The sequence below is a fragment of the Micropterus salmoides genome, unplaced genomic scaffold (genome assembly GCF_014851395.1).
Source record: "Micropterus salmoides isolate LMB-PRFRI ecotype aquatic unplaced genomic scaffold, ASM1485139v1 Ms_hic_scaffold_428, whole genome shotgun sequence".
Taxonomy (NCBI): Eukaryota; Metazoa; Chordata; class Actinopteri; order Centrarchiformes; family Centrarchidae; genus Micropterus; species Micropterus salmoides.
The window spans coordinates 1-11,684 of record NW_024043684.1 but is presented as its reverse complement, the minus strand read 5'-3'; the positions used below and the strand labels follow the sequence as shown (position 1 = coordinate 11,684).

Below are 11,684 nucleotides of genomic sequence, written 5' to 3'. Positions count from 1 at the left end.
TCCTCCCCATCTTCATTTTCTTCATACGAGTCAACGTCAACCTCTTCGTATCTTTCTCCAGGGCGGCCATGTCCTCTCTGGCCTCAGAGAACTCTCCCTCCTCCATCCCCTCTCCGACGTACCAGTGGACGAAGGCCCTCTTGGCGTACATCAGGTCAAACTTATGGTCAAGTCGAGCCCAGGCCTCTGCGATGGCGGTGGTGTTGCTCAGCATGCACACGGCCCTTTGCACCTTGGCCAGGTCTCCTCCAGGAACCACAGTGGGAGGCTGGTAGTTGATTCCCACCTTGAAGCCGGTGGGACACCAGTCCACAAACTGAATGCTGCGCTTGGTTTTGATATTGGCGATGGCCACGTTAACGTCTTTGGGCATCACGTCACCACGGTACAGGAGGCAGCAGGCCATGTACTTGCCGTGACGCGGGTCACATTTCACCATCTGATTGGCTGGCTCGAAACAGGAGTTGGTGATGTCAGCCACAGTGAGCTGCTCATGGTAAGCCTTCTCTGCGGAGATTACTGGGGCGTAGGTGGCAAGAGGGAAGTGGATACGAGGGTAGGGCACCAAGTTGGTCTGGAACTCAGTCAGGTCCACGTTCAAGGCGCCATCAAAGCGCAAAGAGACGGTGATGGAGGAGACGATCTGGCTGATGAGGCGATTCAGGTTGGTGTACGACGGGCGCTCAATGTCCAGGTTCCTGCGGCAGATATCATAGATGGCCTCGTTGTCCACCATGAAGGCACAATCGGAGTGCTCCAGGGTGGTGTGGGTAGTCAAGATGGCATTGTAGGGCTCCACCACTGCTGTAGACACCTGAGGAGCTGGGTAGATGGCAAACTCCAGCTTGGACTTCTTGCCAAAGTCTACAGAGAGTCGCTCCATCAGTAGAGAGGTGAAGCCAGAGCCGGTTCCTCCTCCAAAGGAGTGGAAGACCAGGAAACCTTGTAGTCCGAAGCAATTGTCAGACTGAACAAGAAAGGTAAAATTTACTGTTAAAGAAAGGTGTAAGATTGCTAATGAGAGTTTATAAAAGGTTAACTCACTCAAAGATTACACTGCTATTTTGTTCTATTAGTTAAAATTGTGGTTTCCAGTCATCTCACGATAGCAACAAATCACCACATACTCTGAAATCAACAGCTGACAAGGTTCTTTGCACTCAGACAGCATGACTAATGACATCTTCTGGATGTTATTAAACTGCTAAAAGCCTGGCCTTTCATTATTAACGACTTCAAGAAAGAAAAAGTGTTTTAATTTTTGCCCCAAGCAGCCAAACCCTTCGGCTACTCTTCTTACCACTCTGCGCATCTTCTCGAGGACAGAGTCAATGTGCTCCTTTCCGACGGTGTGGTGACCACGGGCGTAGTTGTTGGCAGCGTCCTCCTTTCCTGAGATCAGCCACTTGGGGTGGAAAAGCTGGCTGTATGTGCCTGTACGAACCTCATCTGGAAGAGAGAGAGAGGGGAGATAATTTTTTAGCATACTGTATGGGGAATAGTTTTCTAGTTTTTCCTCTACATGGTCTGATGTTCATGTTAAACATGTCAAAAGCTTCAAAAAATGAGGTACAAGTATTAATCCCTCTGTGACAAAACCTCAGATTTCCCAATGTTCTTAATACTGTGGTTTTAACAGTTTTTTCTAACTGCTTTCCAATATAGTAATTTGCTTCAGGCACAGAATGCCATCCACGCCCACAAAGTGAACGCACAGCCCCATCCTCCTGGCAACCTGTGGCGAGTTCAATCTCAAACCGGTTTGTAACGTTTTCTGATTGAACGACATGTTTCCTTGAAATGGTATGAACGTTACGCATCGGCCTTCGAGGAATGTTTTCTGCCGTTTGGTGGGAGTGTCCGAGGTGTTAACCAATCAAGAGCGAAAATTTGTAAACACAGCAGTTTTAAATAGGAAGGAAAATGCAGTTACACATACACAGTGGGGTGTTATGGGTAGGGGTGTGCCAAAAAAACAATACTGCAATCTATCGTTATACATTTTTCCATGATACTGTATCGATATTTCAGCACATCATATCGATACATAAAATAAATAAAAAATAGCACTTTATGTCATGTACATATTATACTTAGGTGGTACACAGCAATTTGTAGTTGCAGTAAAAACATCAGTAACTTAAGTGAATTTGCATTTTTATGTGCTTTTTATGAAGAAATTTTAATAATAATTTTTAATAGTTTTTTTCATTCATTAATATAGACTGAAAAATGTGTGCTGTTTTCTAACAGTTTGGATTTGCAGCAAATAAATATAGAACTTTTTCAGGGTATTTTGTATTCATAGTTAGACAGATTTTGTGATGTTTCGTTTTAGGATTGTTTAGCGATATATCGATTATCGCATTGCTGTATCGTGATATTTTCATTATTGTGAGCCATGTATCGTGTATTGTATCGCAAGGTACCCCGCGACCTCTAGTTAAAGGCACCACTGTTTCCGATGAACTAAATGTTTTGCTTCATTTTGTCGGCGCTGAACTCTGGTAAACAGACATTGGCCAATCAGGGGACAGTGGGGTTTCAGTTGGAGGCGGAGATTAAAGAGACAGGAGTATCTACAGCTCGTTTCAAACAGAGGCTGAAATGAGGGCCTACATAAAGTGCTAGTATAAGACAGAAAATGATTGAAAAACATTGAATCATGCAAGGCTACCATAAAGGAGTCACACTACTAAAGCCTGAAAATGCAGTATAATAGGTCCCCTTTAAATCTTTATTGCAAAAAGAGAAATACATGGGACATAAAACACTATGCAGTATGATTTGTGCAAAATCACATATTGCTTTTGCAAACGTGTACTTTGTAACATGGTTACAATGGTTAGTTTACTGTCCACGTAGAGTGAACTGTACTGGTTTTATTAGATCTTAGTGCTGCATTTGATACCATTGACCATCTGGTCCTATTGCAGAGACTGGAACATTTCATTGGCATTAAAGGAACCGCTCTAAGCTGGTTTAAGTCCTATTTATCAGATCGATTTCGGTTTGTTCATGTTAACGATGAGTCCTCCATGCACGTCAAAGTTAGTCATGGAGTTCCTCAAGGATCTCGGACCAATCGTCTTCACTTTATATATGCTTCCTTTAGGCAATATTATCAGGAATATTCCATAAACTTTCATTGTTATGCAGTACTCAGCATACTCAGTTATATCTATCGATCAAGCCAGATGAAACGTATCAGTTAGCTAAACTTCAAATGTGCCTTCAGGATGTTAAAACCTGGATGACCTGTAATTTTCTAATGTTAAACTCAGATAAAACTGAAGTTATTGTTCTGGGGCCCAAGCACCTCCGTGATGCATTATCTAAAGATATAGTTTCCCTTGATGGCATCGCCCTGGCCTCCAGCACCACCGTTAGGAATCTTGGAGTTATCTTTGATCAGGACATGTTGTTTAAGTCTCACATTAAGCAAATTTCAAGGACCGCCTTTTTTCACCTACTTAATATTGCGAAAATCTGGAATATCCTGTCTAAAAATGATGCAGAAAAACTAGTCCATGCATTTGTTACTTCTAGGATGGATTACTGCAATTCTTTATTATCATGCTGCTCGAAAAAGTCCATTAAGACTCTTCAGCTGATCCAGAATGCTGCAGCACGTGTTCTGACAGGAACCAGGAAAAGAGATCACATCTCTCCTGTCTTAGCTTCTCTGCATTGGCTTCCAGTAAAATCCAGAATAGAATTTAAAATCATTCTTCTCACATACAAAGCTCTTAATGGTCAGGCAGCATCTTATCTTAAAGAGCTCATAGTACCTTACTACCCCACCAGAGCACTGCGCTCCCAGAATGCAGGGTTACTTGTGGTTACTAGAGTCTCCAGAAGTAGAATGGGAGCCAGAGCATTCAGCTATCAAGCTCCTCTCCTGTGGAACCAGGTTCCAGTTTGGGTTCAGGAGGCAGACACCATCTCCACATTTAAGAGTAGGCTTAAGACTTTCCTCTTTGATAAAGCTTATAGTTAGGGCTGGCTCAGGTGACTCCTGAACCATCCCTTAGTTATGCTGCTATAGGCATAGACTGCCGAGGGATTTCCCATGATGCACTGAGCTCCTCTCTCCTCTACGTTCTCTGCCTCTGTATGCAACCTCATCCCATTATTGCATGTTACTAACTCAACTTCTCCCCTTTCCGGTAGTCTTGTGCTTTCTCGTCCCTTCCTCTCTCCTCCTATCACTTCCTGCAGGTGCTTCTGGCTCTGGAGCTGTGGAGTCTGGATCTGTGGCTGCGAGTCACCTGCTGCCCCGTGTTCCTGCTCGACACCCTCTGCTACAACAACTATTGTTACTAGTCCTATTGTTATTATTGTTATTACGTATAATCATTACATTACGATTATTATCATTAACACTACTATAATATCTATACCATTTTTCATTTAGTCATTTAGTCTATAGCAACATCACCTTTACTGTCTGTACCTCTGTGTGTATATTGTGTAGGCTGCCTCCTCCCCTCTTCTCCTTCCATCCCTCTCTCTTTCTCTCTGTTCCTCTCCTGCCCTCTTTCTCTCTGTTCATCTCTTGCCCTCTCTCTCTCTCTCGCTCTCTCTCTCTCCTTCACCCCCAACCGGTCGAAGCAGATGGCCGCCCACCCTGAGCCATGGTTCTACTCGAGGTTTCTGCCTCTTAAAAGGAAGTTTTTCCTTGCCTCTGTTGCCTAGTGCTTGCTCTTGGTGGGAATTGTTGGGCTTCTGTAAATAACATCACAGAGTATGGTATAGACCTGCTCTTTTATGAAAAGCGCTGTGAGATAACTGTTGTTGTGATTTGGTGCCATATAAATAAAATTTAATTGAATTGAACAAGATGTCTGCGTGTTGCTTATATGCTCCAATAATACTTATCCAACACATTTGTAGTATGCTGATTTGATGACTTCACAACTCAGAAAATGGGGCTATCCGAGGAGCATTTGAATGCACTGTGAGCCGTTTATCAAGTGGCATCACGTATAAATACCTCACCTCCACATGTCTACAAATAATAAAACAGAACACAGTTACATGGTGAGATGTGTGGAAAATCTAACACTTTAGAATATAGGATCATATGTTGTGGCATCAAACAAAGCAGCTGTTTGTATTTTATTTTACAATACAGTCGACATGCATGTACATTCTTACACAGCAATGTGAAAAATGCAGCTACATTTGAAAAATGTATGTAAAATCATCTTCCCCTCAAGATGTGAGGAAGAGACGCGTGTGAGGGAAGCAGGGAGACAGGTTAGAATAAAGAAAAGCACCTATAGATAAATAATCTGGCTCTGGAGCCAAAAACAATCTGATTGGTTGATTCAAACTAAAGTGGGTGTGGCCACAGTTACATAAACAAAAATTAAAGCTGTCTTGCAAACTTGAAATTAAATTAGATTCATCACAGCTATGAAATCCATTGTCTGACTTATTAGTTAATACAGGTAATATACACCTAGTTTAATCTTTACAGTTTTACAGCTTCCTTCTCTCAACCCTTTAGTATTTTCCTTAAATCTGAATAAAATTAACTAAAAGGTGGTTCTTAGCTCTAACTTTTGAAGTTAGACTGAAAGTGTTTCCAAACTAAACTATCAGCTTCCATCAATCGTTCAACAGCGGTCGAGCAAGATCTTTAACTCCTCAACAACAGCTCCTATGTAATTTAGTCCAATGAAAAGAATGTTAAACTGCAGGATGCTACTGATTTCTTGTTTGTCCCGAGGCCTGAAGCAACTATACTAAAACTCACCAATAAGCGTGGACTCCAGGTCGACAAAGATGGCTCTGGGAATGTACTTCCCGTTGCAGGTCTCACTGAAGAAGGTGGAGGTGGAGTTCCCCTTCGAGGGAACTTGAACTGCGTCAGTGACGACACTATGGGAACGCCCCTGGGCGTGGCAGGGCTGAACTATGAATGAAACTACTCCAATCCTATTGGTGTTGCTAGAACAGTAGTGTGTGACGGCGTAACCGGAGGAGGTATATAAGCACGCCGGCACATAGGACATTAGCTTCTTTCTATTCAGCAGGCACTGGCACTCTATGTTTGGAAGCTCCATTTTCCTACCTGACATCGAGACGAGCAGCAGAAGATCATGTCAAAGCGATTCCGACAGTGTGTCTTCCCTTGTGAGCGTTTCATCACCAAGGTGATACCCATGGGATGTGCGTCATGCCTGGGGATGTAGCATGCTCAGGCGGCTCTCGAGGGGGCTGCCTGCGACCATTGCGAGGCCCTGCCCCTGAGGGTGCTGAGGTCTCGAGCGGCTCTCTTCCTAGAGGATGGTCGGATGCGCTCCCTCGTGGCACAGGCCCGCGGTCGCTGAGGCGTCGCGGCGGCTCCAATCCTGGGGATCACAACGCGAGATCGCCAAGGGTGCCGGAATGGCTGAGGCCTTTTTCCCTGGCAGGGTCCACGGTGCTGCAGGCGTTTCATCCCCACCTCATGTGACGGCGGAGGACGGGAGACTTCATCTGCTCTGCCTGTCAGAGCACTGAGTATTTACACCTGAGGTCTTCCCGGTGGAGGAAAGCAGACCAGTTGCTGGTGTGTTTCGGGTCCCCCAAGGCTGGGCTCCCCGCTTCTAAACACACCATCAGCAAAAAATACCTTTAGAATGACTACAAATCCCAATCTACAACTTATACAGAGTTGCGGGGGGGGGGGGGGGGGGGGGGGGGGGGGGCGGCGCTCGGGTTGCCTAGGGCGCGGGCTTGACGGGGGGACCGGTGTTTGCCCTGTATTCGGCGTGCCGCTGCTGCGGGGTGGGTAGCCACTCTGCTTAGGTGTCGCGAGGTTGTTGGTATCGGTGCGCGGGTGGTGATTTGACTCGCGCGCTGTGCGGATGTGGTGGCGCTCGGTGCTTGGCTGCCTCCCTGTGTGTGGGTCCGGGTTGGGGGGAGGGGGCGGGCGGCGGGCATGGCGGTGGAGGTTGGTGGGGGGGGATGCTTGTGGTGGGTTTCGGTCTGGTGGTGAACGTGCGGCGTGGGTCACGGTGTAGCCGTGGGTGGGGTCTGTGGTCTCTCTGGCTGCGGGGGGGATGGGGGCGGTTTGCGCCGGCTGGCATCTCTCCTGCGCAGCGCATTACTTGGCTGTTGTGTGCCGCTAGTTAGATTGGTAGCGGGGTAGTGTTGATTGGCTCATCTGTAGGTCATTATTGGCTTGCGTGCTTGTCGGGGGTTGGGGGCATCGGGTGCGGGCCGGGACTGGGCTGGTGTGCGGCTCTGTCCTGTGTGCATGCTGTGCATCCTGATAATTGCATTTCGGTTCTCTGAGGGGTCTGGCGACTGGTTGTTGGAGGGGTGGGGGACCGGGAAGAAGGGGTTGACGGGGTGGGTTGGGGGTGCGGGCTGGTCCTTTTTGAGCTGGTTGGGGGGTGTCTCCTCTGGATTTTAGTGCCCGGACTGGATGCTTGGTGGTTGTGCCGGGATCCTGTGTATGGAGGGATTGTGCTTTGGGGTGTGTCGATGGTTGCTTGCAGTCGCGTCGCGGCCCTCTGGAGTGTGGTCGTGTTGAGTCCTAGGGGCTATTTGCATCTGCTGACTCCCTAGGGCTGAGGGGCTGTTGCTGCTGTCGCGGGGTGATTGCTGTCTCTTTTCTTTGGGGACGGTGGGGGTTTGTGTGTGGGATGCTTCGCTGCTAGGGAGGGAAGGGAGCGGGGGTGGGGGTCTTCTGGCCTGACCTGGCCTGAGTGGCATTGCCTCCTGGGTGTGGGCCGACTTTCGGATCTGGGCTGTTGGGCCGTTCTATCCTTGGGTGGGGTCCTTGCTGCCCGGACCTGCTCCCTTGGGGGCTGGTGGTGCTCGGAGTGCTGCTGATTGTGGGGGAGCGGTGAGGTGAGGGGTTAGCAGTGGGGCTGCCGGAGGGGCCCCGGCGAGGACGGGGGATTGTTGGACTTTGGGTTGGGGCTGCACTGACCTGCCTCGGGAGTGTGTGGGGGTCTGGGGCACGGGGCTTTGGAGCCTCTGGGTCTGGGGCGGGTCTGCGCGCTGGGGGGGCTGGGCCCCCTGGGCCCGTCCTGGGGATGGGCGGGGTTGTCACTGACTCTGGGGTGCTACCGGTGCTAGAGGGGCTCTTGCTATAAGCCCTGGGCTGGAGGGACCTGGCGTCCTCCTGCTTAGGGGGGTGGGGGACGGGACTGAATAAATGATGGGGCCAGTCAGGAATCTGGTCTTCTAGCCTCCCTATGACCTCCTTCACCTTTCCCCTTTGGTCATGTCTCACAACATACACCCTTAGGATCCTGGGGGACGGGCAGCCTGCAGGGCGTTTGGGGGGTGGGGCTGCTTTATTGCGGCCTCGCACTTCTTCCTCCCTCACTGCCTGCCCCTCAATTTTAATTACACATTAGACACAGAGGGCTTGGGGGGTGGGAGGGGCACGATGGGAGGCTCCACTACCTGACAGTTGTGGGGTGCCTGTGTCACAACTACCCTCCAATTTTAGTTGCACCTTAGTTACCACACACCTTATCTTCACTCCACCATACAACACTTCACAATCCATGACATGCATCCAACACAAAACAATACATTTACAGAGGCAGGCAGAGGGGTTGAAGGAGTGGGAGAGATTCTCATTGGCCTCGTGTCCTACCCCTGGAGCCCCGGGCGTTGGGGGTGCTGTGGGGTTGGTGGCGGCCTTGCCTGATCTGGGGTGGGCTGGGGGGGGTCGGGGCTCCCCTGGCGTGGGGGCCCGCCCTTGGCCTAGGGTTCTGCGGACTCGGGCTTGTGGCCTTTGCTCATTTCTGGGCGGGTGGTGTGTCCCTGGGCCTGGGGGCCCGTTGTCTCCTCTCCTCGCCTGGGCCCTCTTCGGCAGAGGTGAGGCTCCCGCTGCTTCCCCTGCCAGCTCTCTCACGGTGGGGGCATTCGGGAGTCTCTGGGGCGCATGACCGGTGCTGTCGGGGTAGGTTTTGGTGCTCCTCCTTGGGGGTGCTTGACTGGGGGGGCTGGGCCCCTGTCCGGGGATGAGATCGGCCTCGGGGGCTGCTGTCACTGGCTGCACTGTAGGGAGGGATGCCTCTGGCTGGGCTGGGGGACCGTTGGCCTGGTTCTCCCGCGTTATCGCTCCCTGGCGGTAGCGAGCTTCCCGGCACGGCTTTCTGCTGTTCTTCCTTGGGGCGGGGTACAGCTTCCCCCTGGACATGCGGTCTGGGGTCCTTTGCGCTTTGGGGGGTCGCAGGGTGTCCTGGCTTCTGGGGGTGGGGGTCTGCGGTGGGATTGTGGGGCGATTATCGATGCATCTTGATGTATTATACTTTTTCCCTGGGCAGGGTCTCTGGATGGCTGCTGGGCGTTTAGTTTGTGCGTTGGAGTCCGGGGGAGGCATCTCCTCATTGGCTTGGAGGGACCTGTTTGCGTTCCTGTTTTGCTTCGTTGGCCTCGGATCCGTGCTTGCCCATTTCTCTGTCGGCCAGTTGTTGGACCCCTCTGGATACTGAGGTATATAGTTAGTTTTCGGGATGTGCAGTGTGGGTGCGGGGCAGGGCTGTGCTCCGGTTTGTTCTGGGTTTGTGCCTGGAGTTCTCGGCCCTTGATGGATGGGTGGGTTGTTGGTGGCATGCAGCTGAGCTAGTTGATTTTGCCTCGTTGCTGGTTTGGCTGGTGTTGCATGGCGGCCGGGGGCCGCGCTGGGCATGGGGGATGTCGGCTGGCGCCGGCGGCCTTAGTTTTTTCCGGCGGTTGGGGGGACGGTGGACTTTTATTGGCGGGTGCACGGTGACCTGTGCGGCGCGTTTGCTGCCGGGCTGGGACTTGCTGCTGGTGTCTCTCTCCGCTGGCTTTCGCTGTCGTGTTGTTCCGTTTGCTCTCTCATTTGCCCGACCTCGCACGCGGGATTCGCGGGGGGCTGCTGGGCATGGGTGTCGCCGTGCTCGCGCAGTGTGCGCGTTGGGCTCGTCACTTGTGCATTGGTGTTGATGATTGCGTGGCATTTGGGCATTGTGGTTGTTTGCTGCGCGGCGGTGGGGTGCTGGATGGGGGAGGCCACTGGTCTATGTTGTGTCTGCGCCGCGGTCGGTCCGGGCGCTGCTCTTCCTCTTTTGCGTTCCGTCGGCATTACGTTGTCAACTGGCATTTGGGTCGGGGTCTTCTGCGTTTGCATCGCGGTGCATCTGGGAGTCTTTGTTTTTTTTGATTTGATTTATTCTTTTTCTTTCTTCCACCCCTATTGGCTACTGGGGTTCTTGCCTGCCTGTTACAGTCGTGGCGTCCCACTCTCTCTAACAACTACATTCTTTAACAGGCTTATGCGCACACACATGTACATACACACACATACAGACACATTCACCCACACAGACACAAACAAACTTAGGTTGTCCCTGGTAGAATTATTCCTGATGCCTTTCTTTCAGTTACTTATTTAAATTAATTATTATTCCAGCTCTCGTGGCTGTGTTGTGTTGCTTATTTAGTGTGTGTGACTGTTTCTTGTTTTCATTGTTCTCTTAGTTGTCTTAATATGTCATTAATATGTCAGCTGTTTATTGCTGCTGTTCGGCTGGTTTCTTTTACTATTACTATTATTATTTTTATTGTTTTTTTTTGTTGTGTTTGTTTGTTGTTGTTTTTCTCCTCCCCAAGCCCCCCTCTCTGTTCTCTTGCAGGTTTCGTTGCTTTCTGCAATTGGTGTTTCCCACAGCTTTTCCCTGTTGTCCCCACCCTCCATCCCCCTTTCCCCCTTCTCTTGCAGGTGTTGTCCTTTCTCTGTGCTGTCTGTTTGTGCCCCCCATCCCCGTGTCTGCCCCCCTGTCCGGCCCGGTGACAAATCAATACATAATTAAATAAAAATAAAACAGACAAAGGAGTATTTTAATACTCTCTTGTTAAAGTAAAATCTGTCTGGCACAATATGGTATCCAGGTCATTATACTCTATACCAGGCTGCTGGGCAGGACAGGTTTAAAAAAAAAAAAAAAAAAAAAAAACACACCATCAGCAACTGGATCGTTCAGACTATTTCCCTGGCCTATCAGGTGCGCAGTTTGCCTTCACCTATGGCCGTAAGGGCGCACTCTACTCGAGGCATGGCGGCTTCTAGGGCCCTCCTCGCAGGGGCGTCACTCCAGGATTTGTGTGACGCGGCTGGCTGGGCCACCCCTCACACTTTTATCCGGTTTTACAGTCTGGACCTGCCTTCTGCACCCGGCACCCGTGCGCTCTTCCTAGTCGTGCCGTCAGGTTCTGCACGCTGGGGGCAGGCGGGGTTTCGGTGCGGCCTAAGTGGGTATCTCGTTCCCATAGTGTCGTCACCAACGCAGTTCAAGTTCCCTCGAAGGGGAACGTCTCGGGTTACGTATGTAACACTTGTTCCCCGAGAAGGGGAACGAGACACTGCGTCGGTGCGTGCTTATATACCCCCTCCGGTTACGCCGTCACACACTACCGTTCTAGTAACACCAATAGGACTGGAGTAGTTTCATTCATAGTTCAGCCCTGCCACGCCCAGGGGCGTTCCCATAGTGTCGTCACCGACGCAGTGTCTCGTTCCCCTTCTCGGGGAACAAGGGTTACATACGTAACCCGAGACGTTGTTGTGGCTCTTCCAAGCAGCCATTTGGCCATCAGGCTGGATGCCATGCTCCAGGCAGTACAGCTCCCAGCAGCTGTTGCCCATCTGGACACCAGCCTGGCCAACATGGATAGAGATACACTCACGCTATGGTGGA

The 11,684-nt window shown here is 50.3% G+C and overlaps 1 pseudogene; it reads right to left on the bottom strand.

The window, feature by feature from the left end:
* Positions 1 to 5: 5 nt before the first annotated feature.
* LOC119887716 lies at positions 6 to 11,668 on the bottom strand (annotated as a pseudogene).
* Positions 11,669 to 11,684: the final 16 nt, after the last annotated feature.